Source organism: Pongo abelii, chromosome 4, assembly GCF_028885655.2.
Source record: "Pongo abelii isolate AG06213 chromosome 4, NHGRI_mPonAbe1-v2.0_pri, whole genome shotgun sequence".
NCBI lineage: Eukaryota > Metazoa > Chordata > Mammalia > Primates > Hominidae > Pongo > Pongo abelii.
Genome location: NC_071989.2, coordinates 114,781,302 through 114,796,797, shown reverse-complemented (window position 1 = coordinate 114,796,797; position 15,496 = coordinate 114,781,302). Strand labels below are relative to the sequence as shown.

At 34.1% G+C, this 15,496-nt stretch overlaps 1 long non-coding RNA gene across 1 annotated transcript in view; it reads left to right on the top strand.

Annotated features, from left to right (window-relative positions):
- LOC129059488 (uncharacterized) overlaps window positions 1-14,670 on the top strand; it is a 209,353-nt gene extending 194,683 nt beyond the window's left edge. The window contains exons 3-4 of the long non-coding RNA XR_008525419.1: window positions 11,387-11,465; window positions 14,321-14,670. This is a non-coding gene — a long non-coding RNA (uncharacterized LOC129059488). The remainder of the gene's footprint in view (window positions 1-11,386; window positions 11,466-14,320) is intronic.
- The last annotated feature ends 826 nt before the right edge of the window (window positions 14,671-15,496 follow it).

The following is a 15,496-nucleotide window of genomic DNA, read 5'->3' as shown; positions in this document are numbered from 1 at the left end:
AAGTTTTTAGTAGTGGTGATGCCAGTGTGTGTGTAAACTGTAGAGTTACATATTTTATAGCATGAAATTTCTTATGTTGTTGGATTCCAGACACGTTGCTCCCTATCAGTTTTCTGCAGCAGCTTTTAAACTTCCTAGTACTTTCATGAATTGTCCAACGTGCCTCCAATGCATCATTTTTGCACTTAAGTTAATCAGTAACTGTCTCTGTGTTCTCCAGGTCCCTGTCATTGGTCAGGTTCTCCAGAAGGTGAGGGTTTCTGTGTGAGAGATTTGTTAATGAATAGTTCTCAAGATTTAAAGATGGGTCAAGTAAAGCAGGGAAAGGAGAGAACAAGCATGAACAGGATTTCAGGCCAAGTCTTAAGGAGGGTAAGTTTAGCCTGCTTCCTGAGGGGAAATCCGGATTTTTTATTTTTTTAATTTCTATTCTGTTTTATTATACTTTAAGTTTTAGGGTACATGCGCATAACGTGCAGGTTTGTTACATATATATACATGTGCCATGTTGGTGTGCTGTACTCATTAACTCATCATTTAACATTAGGTGTATCTCCTAATGCTATCCCTCCCTGCTCCCCCCATCCCACAACAGGCCCCAGTGTGTGATGTTTTCCTTCCTGTGTCCATGTGTTCTCATTGTTCAGTTCCCACCTATGAGTGAGAACATGTGGTGTTTGGTTTCTTTGTCCTTGCAATAGTTTGCTGAGAATGATGGTTTCCAGCTTCAACCATGTCCCTACAAAGGACATGAACTCATCCTTTTTTATGGCTGCATAGTATTCCATGGTGTATATGTGCCACATTTTCTTAATCTAGTCTATCATTGTTGGACATTTGGGTTGGTTTCAGGTCTTTGCTATTGTGAATAGTGCCGCAATAAACATACATGTGCATGTGTCTTTATAGCAGCATGATTTATAATCCTTTGGGTATATACCCAGTAATGGGATGGCTGGGTCAAATGCTATTTCTAGTTCTAGATCCCTGAGAAATTACCACACTGACTTCCACAATGGTTGAACTAGTTTACAGTCCCACCAACAGTGTAAAAGTGTTCCTATTTCTCCACATCCTCTCCAGCACCTGTTGTTTCCTGACTTTTTAATGATCACCATTCTAACTGGTGTGAGATGGTATCTCATTGTGGTTTTGATTTGCATTTCTCTGATGGCCACTGATGAGCATTTTTTCATGTGTCTTTTGGCTGCATAAATGTCTTCTTTTGAGAAGTGTCTGTTCATATCCTTTGCCCACTTTTTGATGGGGTTGTTTGTTTTTTTCTTGTAAATTTGTTTGAGTTCTTTGTAGATTCTGGAGATCAGCCCTTTGTCAGATGAGTAGATTGCAAAAATTTTCTCCCATTCTGTAGGTTGCCTGTTCACTCTGATGGTAGTTTCTTTTGCTGTGCAGAAGCTCTTGAGTTTAATTAGATCCCATTTGTCAATTTTGGCTTTTGTTGCCACTGCTTTTGGTATTTTAGACATGAAGTCCTTGCCCATGCCTATGTCCCGAATGGTATTGCCTAGGTTTTCTTCTAGGGTTTTTAAGTTACACCTTAGAGATTGTCCTCTTCAAGGCAATGGTGCTGGGCTTCCTACTTCTGTGTGAATCAGTTATTGAAAAAGGCCCATTTCAGGGGTGTATAAATCTCAAGGGCACTTCTGTATGTCTGCTTATTTAAGCAAAACAGTTTCAGCAGTCCAATGGCAATCCTCAGGGAGAAGTGCAGTTGCAGTCTATAGGCAAAATCACAGAGATTCCAGAAGAGAAAAAGAGGGATGCATAGAAATGACTAGAGACAGAGATGGTTTCTTGATGGAGCAGTGATAGTGCTTGCTATAGACTATACCTGGTAAAAAAAAATTATTGAGGTTTCAGATAATGTGCTTTTATGGAATGATGAATCTTCAGTTGGTTATCTGTCCTACTTGGGGATTAAAATAATAAAAATGCTGTTAGTATCAAGGAATTTTCATATGGAAGACCATGGCTTGTAGGGAGAGGCAGCATGGAATAATAATTAAAAGCATAGACTGTGAAACCTAACTGCATCGGTCAAATATCACCTCTGTGATTTCTAGAGGGTGACCTTTGTAAATTACATAACAGTATCTCAGTTCCTTCATGAGTGAAATCAGGGTTAATTATTGTACCTACGTCAGAGATTTTTGTGAATATTGAATCAGTTAACATTTCTTCAAGACTCACAACAGTGTCTGGCTCATAGTAAATATTAAAAAGTATTTAATAAATAAATTCAGTGGTGAAATAGCTGATTTAATTATGATCTACAACTTCCTAACAACTTCTCTGCTATAGAATATTACAAATGGCATGGGTCCAAGACAGATGTATTTGAATACTGGAAAATAAAGATTCTGACCATATAATAACATATTATTTTTTGACTACCTAGCATAATTGTTTTTCTCATTGGGGAAAGGGGTTCCTATAGTATAAGTCTTGAAGGGCAGAAGAATCTTGCCTTCCGTTTTCTTCTGTTTGATGGCTAAGATGCAGATAGATTAGCCAGGTTCACTAATTACGCACATGACTTTGAGTCTGGAGAAAGTGACTAATACCACTAGGACAGGGAAGAATATTCCTGGAAGCAGCGGTGATGTTAAGGTTAGGCATGCACTACAGCAGTGTCTGAAACACACTAATCCTCCAGAATGTATTAGTTATGTTTTTCCATCCAGTTTCCCATGACTCCTGCTCATTTTCTGAGCTTGGTTCTCCAGTCTTCCTAATTGATCTGCGATTTGCCCAAGATTCTGCCAATAAATTCCTTTGATGGTTCAGTTAGCCAGCCTTGATTCTGTTACTGCAACCAAGAACTCATGTGGCTCACAAACTTTGACTTGGAGAAACATGTGGCGAGGGAAAGAATATGAGATGAAATATAGAGATTCTATTTGACAGAAAGTCTTTTCTTTTTTTCTTTTTCTTTTCTTTTTTTTTTTTTTTTTTTCCAGAGGCATGCCTCTGTGCATTGTTGGAATTAGGTCTTGAAATTTCAAAATTGCTTCTTTGGTCATCACAGTCATTTTTATAATTTTATTCAATTCTTCTTTTTACAGTTGTCAATGACCAATATAACTCTTGCAAATATGTATGTATTAAATTCATTTTTTCTTGTATCATTACAAAAAGACAAATGGAATATTAACAAAAACATTTTTTCTAATAATCATTTGATTTTATTATTACTGTACTTTGAATCATTGGCATATCAGGTCACAGATTCTTGGACTAGATTGCCTGGATTTAAAATCTTGGTGTACTACTTACTACTTCATTAATTTCACTAAGCCTCTATTTGCTTGTTGGAAAAACTGGAATTCTGTCTGTAAATTCTTCATAGGATTGTTGGAAAGCTTAAATGAGTTATTATATGGAAAGAGCTTAGAAAGAGGCCTAACTCAGTAAAAATTTTAGAAGAGGCTGTTACTATTATTTGCTAGCCAATTTGTACTACTATATAACATTAAGTTCATTTTTATAAGTAATTTCACAAACACTTAGCTTGTCTTATAATCTACAAACCAGATCTCTGGTTAATTTGCTATCTATTTAGCATGATCTTTTTTGGCCTTCATGCATCTTTTTCAATAAATCTTATGCTGTACCTGCAATAGTTAATATCTAGAAAGTATATTCACATAAGTCAGGGTTAAAATTGGCCACAAATATATTCCCCCCATATTTTTATACTTAAATCTGAGCCCTTTTCCAGTATGCTTAAAATATTCCTGAAGCAGTTAATGTCTAGGAATTAAGTACAGAAATGATTTATAAAATTAAATGGGATAATTCATTTTTATTTTAGAAGTACTACACATAGCATTTTAAATTCAATAAAACTTTGAGGTTGGCTTTTAAGAAATTTCAGTGTGTTCCATTTTATAATACTGAATGTCAGGTTAACATTGTAATGTGATATAGTTAATGTACAGACTATTTTGACTGAGGCTGTATTATATGAAACAAGATGGAAAACTCCATATGGAATAAACTAAGTACTTTATCCAGTTGCAAGAAAGTGTATAGAAAAACTTCAAGGTCAGAATTTACACTATTTTTCACTTCTAGCTGTCAAGTAGCATTTTAAAAACACACTCAACACATTTTATCCTCGAGGAAACACAAATCCTGAAGAAGAAAATGTGTCCAATTCACAATTCTGTCCCAGCTTCAAGGGTAAAGTAATATAGGTGTTCTGGAAACTTCAGGAGATGCAACAAAGTGAAACAGGAGTAGGCTCTTCAGAATTAAGAACAAGATATTTTCATAAATGTATCTTGTAACTAAAAACCCAAAGAGTATAATTCCTCATGTATTGAGTCATTGTCATATGAATATGACTTGTTCCATTTTGTTTCCCTGGTGATACTGAGGGGTTGAACTATATAATACAAACCAAATTAAGTTTAGTTATTTAGTTGCTAATGTGGGCTGAGTGTCAGCAGGGCAAAAGGTTATGAATAACAGTGCAAAGAAACTGAGACACAGTTGCTGTCTCAGACTTATTTTAATATTTTCACATTTAATAAGATAAAATATAAAAAATTAAAATAGGCAATATTTTAATATTTTCACATTTTAAAGCTGTACAAAGAAACTGAACCATGGTTCCTGTCTTGAAATATTTTAATGTTTTCACATTTTCTTTCAATGCCTCTTTGAAATTTAAGGTACAAGAAGCAACTCAAGGGCCAGATTGAGTTGCTGTAGAAGTGTCCTACTCATATGGATGTTGTTAGAAGCATTTTATAAACAATGGTACTGACATTTAAATATTAAATATTACCATGCATATTTTAATTTTGGTGCTTATTATGAAACTAACTTCTATTCAGATTACAATGTCAGTGTGGTGGCAGATGTAATCACTCAGATCTGAGTTCAAGTCTCAGCTTTATTTTTCAGCTGAGTGAATTTGGGCATAGTATTTAAATTTTATAATCTAAGAAGGACTACTGAAATGTTGTACTATCATCAAACAGGTATATAAAAAACATCTATTGTATTATCCATAAATGAGGCACACAGACATTTGTAACTGCTATTACTATCATAATTATTTAGAAAGATTTCTGAAAAACCTATTAGTGTTTTATGAATACATATATCTGGTAGTAGTTTGTCCTGTTAAAAATAGGTGAAATACATTTTATTATTACAAAACTCTAAATTTTAAAAATTATTTCAAGACATAATTTCCTTAGCCTAGGGAAGGAATTTTAAGTAAAATTTTATTTAATAGTTAGAGAGTAAAGCATGCCTATTGATATTAGAGAAAAATTAAAATCTCCACTAAAACCCTTAGTATTTAACATTTTCTGAGGCTTCTAGCAAATGCATCAAGTCAACAAAGATAGATGAGTTAGAAATATGAGAAAGGAAGAAAGGACAAACAATGTTTTCTGGCAATATTATTTCTGAACATGATATTTAGAATCCCAAGAGATTTAACTGGCAAGAGTTCCAACTTTAGTACTATCAGTCCTCACAGAGCTTGCTGGTTTTAAAGACTGGAATGAATGACAACTCAATCTATGATCAATTCTGTTTGATATAGGGTAATGAGCAGATGAAACTCACTAGTTCCTCACTGAAGAAATACATTCCCCAAATAATAATAAGATGAAATAAATATTGCTTCATTATAACGCCACAAATTACAGACTTCCTAGAAATAACCCTTTAAAAAGGGGTGCGAGATATATTTAAAAAATACAAATTTGTTAATGGGATAAAAATTATATAAATAGGGAGATATACCTTATCCATATAAGGGAGGATACAATATGCTCAAGAAGACAATACTTAGTTTGTAAATCAAATTAGGCTCCAATCAAAATTCTAACAAGTTTTTGGTAGAACTTGATCAGATAATCTTAAATCCATATAGAAAAGACTCAATAGCCAAGATTGTCCTAAAAAAGAACCAGGGAGTAGGAATTATCCTATCATTGGTTAAGATTTTATAAAGATATCATTCCTTAAAATCATACGGTATCAGTACAAGAAAAAATACTATACCAATAGAGCAGATCATGTTCATGTACAAAATCATGTTATAAAAGTTTATAATAAATCTGGTGTCTCAGATCTGTGGAGAAAGTGATTTATTCAATAGATGCATACTTACATAATCATACTGCATTTGTGTAATTTACTCCACATGATTAAAGGAAACTACTGTTTCACACCATTCATGAAATAATTTTCAAATGAATTATAAACCTAGACATTAAAAAACCATAAAGTATTAGAAAGAATTGTAATTAATATGTTTATGAATTTGGGAGTAAAGGAAGGCTCTGTTTAAACAAGATATAAAATACCAAAGCCTATGTTAACATAAATAATAAAAGACATAATAACAAAAGGAAATAAATGATACATGGGTCGATATAAAATTATAAAACTTATTTATCAGGAATAGTACATAAATGATACCAAAGTACAGATGACTCACTGGAAGAAAATATACACAAAAAATAATATCACAAAAAAATTAATTACAAAGAAATGATTAGTACTCGAATAGAAAATAAATAGATGATATAACTGGGCAACTCATAGAAAAGGAAATAGAAATGACCAATAAGTATATACAAGGATGCTCAATCTCACTAATAATTAAGAACATACAAACTATTAACAGTGAGATATTAATTTTTTACATGTTAGAGTAGCAGAAATGGAAGCTTGATGATAGCAAGATCTGGCAAAGAAATGGTAAAAAAGAGTATTCATTGGTGGGTATCATGTAAAATTCCACAGTCATATGTAAGGCAATTCATCATTATCTATTTAAATCCAAAAGTACATACATTCCATGATACAGCAGTTTGACTTCTTAGCATCTATTTTACAGGAATACCCATCAGTTTCCACAGGAAGGATGTTCATTGCAGTATTATTTCCACAAGAATGAGGTTCATAACAAAAAAAAATGAAAAGATCTTAAATGTATCAATATGGGGATGGCTAAATAATTATACTTTATCCAGTCTGTGGATTGCAATGCACAAACAAAAAAGAATAATGAAAATCCTTTAAAGTCAACATTAACATAATGACTCTTATACAAAACAAGTCAAACAAAAAACACAAAATAATGCTATATATTTTCTGTAGAGAAATGTGTGTGTGTGTGTGTGTGTGTGACTGAATGGAACATAGAGTCACCAGAAATTATTCGTATTATTTCAATGAAAATCATCATTTATTAATTTTGTCAAAATAAATTTATTTTAAAAAGAACACAAACAGTAATATATTACCTCAAAGGGGTCATTTAAAAAATTAAATTAGCCAAAGTAATTATCATAGTTCTGGGTACATAATAGTGGTTGTCCATTCAATGGCAACTCCTTTCCCACATATATAAATAAACACATAAAAGTTCTTAAATTTCTATTTTTAGGACATTTACCATTTGATAGAAATTCAGACAATAGTGATTATCATGGAGAACATGAATTTAGGAAATATTTCTTTGTCATTAATTGATTTGGATTTGACTCTATTTACCTAGATCTAAAAATGTTATGTAATTTGAAGAATGGTGATAATTAAAAACAATTGGCTGGGAGAAAAAAAGAAAATCATTTTCAGTATTGGTTATAAATTTACAGTGTGTATATATATATGAATTCACCGTGTGTATATGTAAATTTAAATATATATAAATTATTTACTGTATATATATAAAATTATAGAGAATTTGTGTATTATGAATGATCATCAATGAATTGGATGGACACTCAGTTCCTAAGTGTAGGTAACTACAGATGACTAAGCAGTACAGTTGCAGGTTGTCATCTATCATTATTTGCTCATGGCAATCATTCTCAAACTGGATTGCACATAAAATTATTTGGTGAGTTTTTAACACAACAATGATGCCAAGAGCCTCCCCCGCCACCCGGATAATCTCATTGATGCCCAGGAAATGGTAATTTGAAAAGATACTAGAAGCTTTTATTGTGTGGCCATTGTGAAGAATCACGGCTTTGTGGAAAACCTGTGCAGGATTTTAAACAGAGTATAGACTTGGTAACCTAGGGTAGTCTTTCCTTAGTCAGAATACTTTTATTATGTGTAGACAAAGCCTCCATTTTTTTAGTTGATTATCTCTGAATCGCCATTAATAATAATGGCATTTGATTTCAAAATGAATTATAACAGGATTTTTGAATGACAACATATTACATAAGAAATTATTTGAAATTTAAAAAATCAGATACAGCTCTAAAAATTATCTGATTACTGAGCACAAATATAATTATAATGCATGCATATCACTAAATACGATGTGAAAAGTTTCTGTCTCTTCACCTAGAAATATTATTATTTCATAATCACAAATTGAAAATTCCATCTTAAGATGCAAATATTTTTTATCAGTTGGCTTATAATTATTTTAATTGAATCAATTAAATGGCATTTGCACAAATGATTATGAGGTATTATGCATGCATTACAGCAAATGAACTTTAAGGTAATGTGTAAAATAACTATGGTAGAAATATTAAGTTAGAATATTTTAATGCCTTTTTAAGTATAGCAATATAAGCACAAAATGTTGAATACCATCACTATTATTCCTGATTAAAATATAAAGTTAGCTGTAGCCAATAAAATAATACTTAAAGTTTAAAAGGAGATTTGTTCTTATTGTTTTGTTTTTAAAGGGTAGCAGCAATATAGGTGAGATTATAGAAACAGAATGCTGATTTGATTTTTAAGAGAGAGATAGTTAGACTTGCTTTATGATGCTCAAAATAATTATCTGAATTAATATATCCTATATAAATAGAATTTGAGTTTCCAATGGCAATATCTTTTAAAATTCCTGTGATTTTTATGATCAAATCATTCTTTTTACCACAGGTAAGTCTGATATTTGAAACAACAAAATTGTAAAAATGCTTTTTATCTATGTAGAGGTTTTTATTCCATAACAAAACTCGCTGTGGGTTTTCGGGTAGACAGAATAATGAGCTACAAATATATCAGCATCTTAATCTCAGAACCTATGGATATGTTATCTTACATGGCAAAAAGGATTTTACTCATGAGATAAAGTAAAAGATCTTTAGATGGGAAGCTTATCCTGAAATTTCCAGGTAGGCCCAATGTAACCACAAGAGTTCTTGAAAGAGAAGGTCTTTCAAGAGCTCTTGAAAGGTAAAAGTCAAAGTTAGAGAAAGGAATGATGATGGAAGTAGAAGATGGAGTGTTACAATTGGAAGATAGAGCAAGGGGCCACGAGCCGTGAAATGCAGCTGGCTTATAAAGTGGGAAAAAATTTTTTTTTCTGTAGAACCTCCATAAGGAATGCAGCACTGCCAGTACTGCCCACACTTTGATTTTAGCTCATAACACTTATTTCAGACTTTTAACTTCCAGAACTGTAAGAGAGTTGTTGTTTTAAGCCACCAAGTTTCTGATAATTTGTTACAGCAGCAATAGGAAACTAAAACAGGTTTCAACATGCATTACATGATTTGTTTCTATTTATATTTTTGAGAAATATAATTATTTCTCAAAATAAGAGGTCAGGCAATACCAACCTAATAGCAAAGCCTTAATATTGTCTCCTACATCCTTGTAAAGGATACTGGTTTTGATCTTTGTGTTCAGGTCGGGAGTTCGAGACCAGCCTGGCCAACATGATGAAACCCCGTCTCTACTAAAAAATACAAAACATAGCTGGGAGTGGTGGCTGGCCCCTGTAATTCCAGCTACTCAGGAGGCTGAGGCAGGAGAATCGCTTGAACCCAGGAGGCGGAGGTTGCAGTGAACTGATATTGTACCACTGCACTCCAGCCTGGGTGACAGAGTGAGACTCTGTCTCAAAAAAAAAAAAACAAAAAAAAAAACCAATAACAACAATAACAAACTATTTAGCTCTGTTTTTATCTACTGTATACTCAAAGTATATGGATCATATACTTTAGTTTTAATATAAATCCTTGAGAGACAATAAAATTATCTAGGGCCCTCAGAAGCCTGCAGACAATGAAGATCATATGCTTTTTTCCTAAGGAAGCCAAAAACTTGAAACAAAAATTAATGTTCTGAATAGCAAGCGACAGAATCAACAAGCCTGGAATCTCCATGTGATACATATACTTTGAGTATATAATATTGTACATGTCATTAATGTGTGAACATTATATATTAATTTACATATAATTAATGTGCATTTAAACTGACTATTTAAATTCATCATCTGTTACATAGTTGTTATTCCGATTATGTAGATTATTTAGGTCAGGAAGTTTAGGATCAGAGGTGTCAAGTAAATTACTCAAGGTGACATGGTTACTAACATAGCAAGCTTGAATTCAAATCCAAGTGCTCTAAATCCGGGTGGTCTATACCCTGGCACTGCTCTGCTTGGAAGCTCCAAAGTGCTGAAATGGGTCTGTGATAACAATGACTCCCTGGCCAGCTTAGACTCTGGACACTCAGCATGAACACAGAGCTTAATTTGCAGTGGTAGCCAGCTTCCCAGAAGAACTAAGATGATTTCTGTCTCTTGATATTCACACCCTCGTGTAGTCCTCTCCTTCATCGTGTCAGGGTTGGTCTGACTGACCAATAGTCTATGGCTGTAGTGATGGGAGGTAACTTTTTTTTTGAGATGGAGTCTCCCTCTGTCGCCCAGGCTGGAGTGCAATGGTGCTATCTTGGCTCACTGCAACCTCCAACTACTGGGTTCAAGCAATTCTCCTGCCTCAGCCTCCCAAGTAGCTGGGATTACAGGTGCCCGCAACCACGCCTGGCTAATTTTTTGTGTTTCACCATGTTTGCCTGGCTAGTCTCTAACTCCTGACCTCAAGTGATCCGCCCACCTCAGCATTCCAAAGTGCTGAGATTACAGGTGTGAGCCACCGCACCTGGCCGATGGGAGGTAACTTCTAAGTTTAGGTTATAAAGACTGCTTCCATCTTGCGTGCTCTCTTTCTCACTTGTGATCACTCTTGGATCATTCACTCTAAGGAGAGCCAGATGTCATGTCACGTGGACACTCAGGCAGAATATAGAGGGCACACATGGTGAAATGGTGGTCTCCAACAATGGCTTGTAAGGAACTGAAATCTGCCAACAACTATAAGAGTAAATAGGGAAGTGAATTATCAGCCCCAATCAAGCCTTGAGGCAACTATAGCCCTGGACAACAGCTCAACTCCAGCCTTATCAGAGAACCCTAGCCAGAACGACCCAGCAATGATGCCCTAAGGTTCTTGACCTATAGAAACGATGAGATAAAAAAAAGTATATTGTTTCAAGCTGCTATATTTTGGGGGTAAACTGTTATGCAGTGATAGATAACTAATAGCTACTCTTGTTGCAGCCTCAGGTGCCTGGATGTTGAGGGGCAAATAGAACTGTTCACTGAAGGAGCTAGAGAATGGAAGAGAAGGTTGTGTCAGGTAAAGAAGGAGGAGGAAGGATAGGTTTTTCTGCCAGTGGTAGCACTTCCATACGCATCTCCTACTCTATTTGATCTACATAATGTTTAAGCTAATGAGGTAATATAATTTGTTCCCAAATCCACCTGACATGTTTGTGTTCATAATGTGCTTTTCCTCAGCTTTTCCCTCTTCCACATTTACGCGTCATAACTCTTTAGCCTTCCTTCTACTTCCTGCTCAGGGATCCACTCATTCTGTGAATCAATGATTCATGTATAATATTCTTCATTTGAAGTAATGTTCTCATTTGTGCTACTAAAGCTCTCTATACATTTACTCTTCTCATCTTCAGCTTTTTAAAATCACAACTGGGTGCAGGTTTCGCAATTATATTTGAAGTTTTTGAGAGAAACACCTATGAATGACTCATTTGTTTTCTGATTCCCAAGACTTGTAGGGTTGAGTTCAACTAAAAATAAACTCTGGAAAAAATATGTATATATTTACTTGTGCTAAAATTGTAGTTGTATCATTGTATTTCATTTTGTTCAATTTACTATAAAGAAGAAACCTGAGTCTGGATCAGAAGGAAATAATCTCACTTGGAATGATCAAATGATAATTTGATAGACTTGGGCTCATTTTTCTTTTTCTTTCCTTTTGTTTAAAAAAACTGCTGGGCCATACACGAGTTAATAGACTCTCCTGAGCAGAATTGCAAATCTTAAGTAATATACATATAAAATCATCTTGTTCAATTCATACATCTTTTAGGGACTTGATGTAAATTATGAACAAAAGATCCGTGTTGTAGTTTAGTTTCAGGAATGTAGATAACAACAGGATGAGTTAACTCTTGGATTTGTCATATTAGAATCTTGTCTGGAGTCTGCATCAAGACAGACAGGTTATTAGCATTTAATTCCTAGGCAAAACAAAATTTAGCACTTATTCATTTTCAAGTAGGTATTGCAGGATAAGAAAATGTCACATTTCACGTGGTATTCACATCCTAAATTGCTAGGGTTTGAGGATAATGGAGCTACTTATTCACAAAGTGGATCTTATAGAAACTGAAAGACAGTGCTTAAATTGGCCACTAACTTCTGGCTTGTGTCAATTAATTCCTGAGAAGACTTTTTTTTTTCTTTAAACAAAACACCATGAATGCACAGCTGCAGAATAAGTGAAAAACAGTTTTGTAATATACTTTTCAATCAATTAGGCATTTAGAAAATGTACATAGCATTATTTCAGCAAATGGCCTGGACATAAACTTTTAGTGTTTGGATTAATTCCAGTAGTCTCAGAAATTGAAAGAAAATTAACCATATTTGTGGGAACTTGTTTACACACCCTCTAGTAATTAAGGGTAATCTACCCTATTCTGAGAGTCTTTAGGCCAGTATGGGAAAAGAAAAAAAAAAAAAAGGGCAGTGTTCTCAGTATCTAAGCAAAAGCCCTTTTAGATACATTAAAATTCACATCCGGGGCAAAATACATAGTGATAATACCTGTTTTTATGAAGTGCTCTACAAGGAGATACAGAGCAAGCTAGGCATCCTTGGAAATACTAATTGTTGATGAATATTCATCTCCTAGAGGAGCTTACATTATGTGGAAATTGAATTCAAAGCATGCTTTTAAGTATCTAGTCTGCTTAGGAAAAAAAGCAACAAGGTGACATAAATTGTTAGATTGGCAGGATTATTATTTTTGTTTATATTGTTCCTTAAACTAAACTACCTCAGCTTTGCCACTTTTGGTCTTTTAAATGAATCTTTTATATTCCATTCTGAGAATGAAATGCATCTAAACTAATGAGAACATTTCATGATGTCTGCATTGTAGCCAACTGCCAAATGTAATCTTTGTCTCTGTCCACAGCCCAGAGAGGAAGACCATGTTGTGGGGAAAGCAATATGCTAGCAGTGACAAATTCTAGTCCCAGCAAGGCTGTTCTAGATTGGGTTCTGCTTCTGGCTCTGGCATTTGGGACTTTCTGACTCTCTGTCTTGTCTTGATATTCACTTATTCTCTCTGAATCTCTTTCCACTCTGTCAACAACAATATTAGAAATATTTATAATGGGGTACCATGTGCCAGACACTCCACTTATTACCTCAAAAAATTTTGAATGGCATAGGCATAAAGGTGGCCTAATGGGTAAGTGAGACAGTTCACTGGAATTTAAAATGTAACTGTAATTGCAATAGTATAGCCATGGGAAAATTAAATGCTGCTCTGGGCGTACAAAGCTTAACACAGGGGCAGGTGAAAAAGTGGCACGGAGGAAGTGCCGCTTAAGCTGTGACATGAGGGATGAGATAATATGCGTAAAGCAAAGTACAGACATGGACCATTATTATTATCTGGCAGATTGGCTCTATTTTAGAAGCCAAAAATGACAACTGAATCCATAAGTCTGCTCTTTGGCCCAAACTATTCACATCAGCAGTTAGAGGTGGTTAAATCTGTTTGATTTTAGAAGAGATAACTTCACTATTGAACGAAAGAGCATTTTCCCATCTAGCCAGATGCATAAAGATAGTTTAGAAGCCATTCGTATGTTCTATACAATGGATAAATTTTGTTTATTTTACTAAATAAAGTTTATTGAATTCCATGAGATACTTGAAATTATTTCTAACTGGGCAATTCTTGTTTAAAAAATAATTTTACTGGTATTAATAAAACTTCTTATTTTTTAAATAATACTTTTTATTGTATCTTTTAACATAGGAAATCTAGTGTTGTTATTCTGGATTGGGGCAGACAGGCATATGCATATTTTAACTTCAAGCAATAACTGCATTGAAAAGCTAACAACTCTTTCAGTTTATTTCCCCTCCTCTCCTATACCTTATCCACAGATAGAAATAACAGAAGCTTTCTGAAATGAAAATAGAAATGTTACAACTTGCACCACAGTACTGGACTGAAACAAAGATGTAACACAGCCATAATAATTTAAATTAATAGCAAATAAATAAAGAAAAAAAGAACTTCATTGTGAGGACCATAGTCATGGGATAGCTCTGTCTTTTCGGGGAAAGTGGAGTAGAGGGACAGAGTCACCCCAGGAGAAAAAATGCTTAAATTAAGACTCCCTGAGAGAATGAATAAGAGTATGATTAGTTCAGCCTTGCTTTCATCCTCCACTTCCCCCTCCCACTGTAGACTTCACTTTTAATAATGATTAAAGAATAATGCCTGAATCCCATCTGAATGGCTTTTGAGATTTAACTCACTGAATCTATTCATAGCTCTGAGCTTGTAAGGGGGACTGAACAGATCTGCACAACTAATCGTGGAATATTACACTGATACTTCATCTCCCACATCAATACCAATTATGCCTGCACAGAGAGCATCACATATTATTTTAATAGGATAGGAATTTTTAATCCAGTCAGGTAGTTCTTTCTGGATGAATGTGTTTGTATGTCTGTCATTAAAATTTGGTGGCTCATGCTGCTCAAGACAGACACATTTTGAATGTTTAAAATTTCCACAGATGTTATTTATCCATCAGGATGGAAAATTTCCTGCTCTCCACTATATAGATTCTGCCTCATTAACATAAATAAAGAATAAAGCATAACAACAACAATCTTGCTTAATGTGTACACACAGAAATATTGTCATAGGCATCTGGCAATCAGTTAGAGACGGTGAAAACTGCTAAATGAATGAAAGTGGCAGAACTAGCAGAAGTATGAGATCCCATACTGGAGAAAAAGGCTCACTGTTAAAATATTTTGTTTCTCTGTTCTTTTTTTTTTTATTTTAAAGGCATTGTATTCAGCTTGGACCTTCAGATAAAAGGTAACTTTACCAATTATTTGAGCTGTTAACATTATTTAAAAATTCCTTCACTTAATTGAGAAGTAAAGATAAATTTCTCTCAAAGCCATTTGGTTAAAAAATCATAAAGAAGAATGCTAACTTTTTAACAGCAGGATCTATATGTCACAGGCATGATTTGAGATCGTAATTGTAAAAGAAATACAGCTAATAGCAGTATATCCCTTGTTCCATTCAAGAAA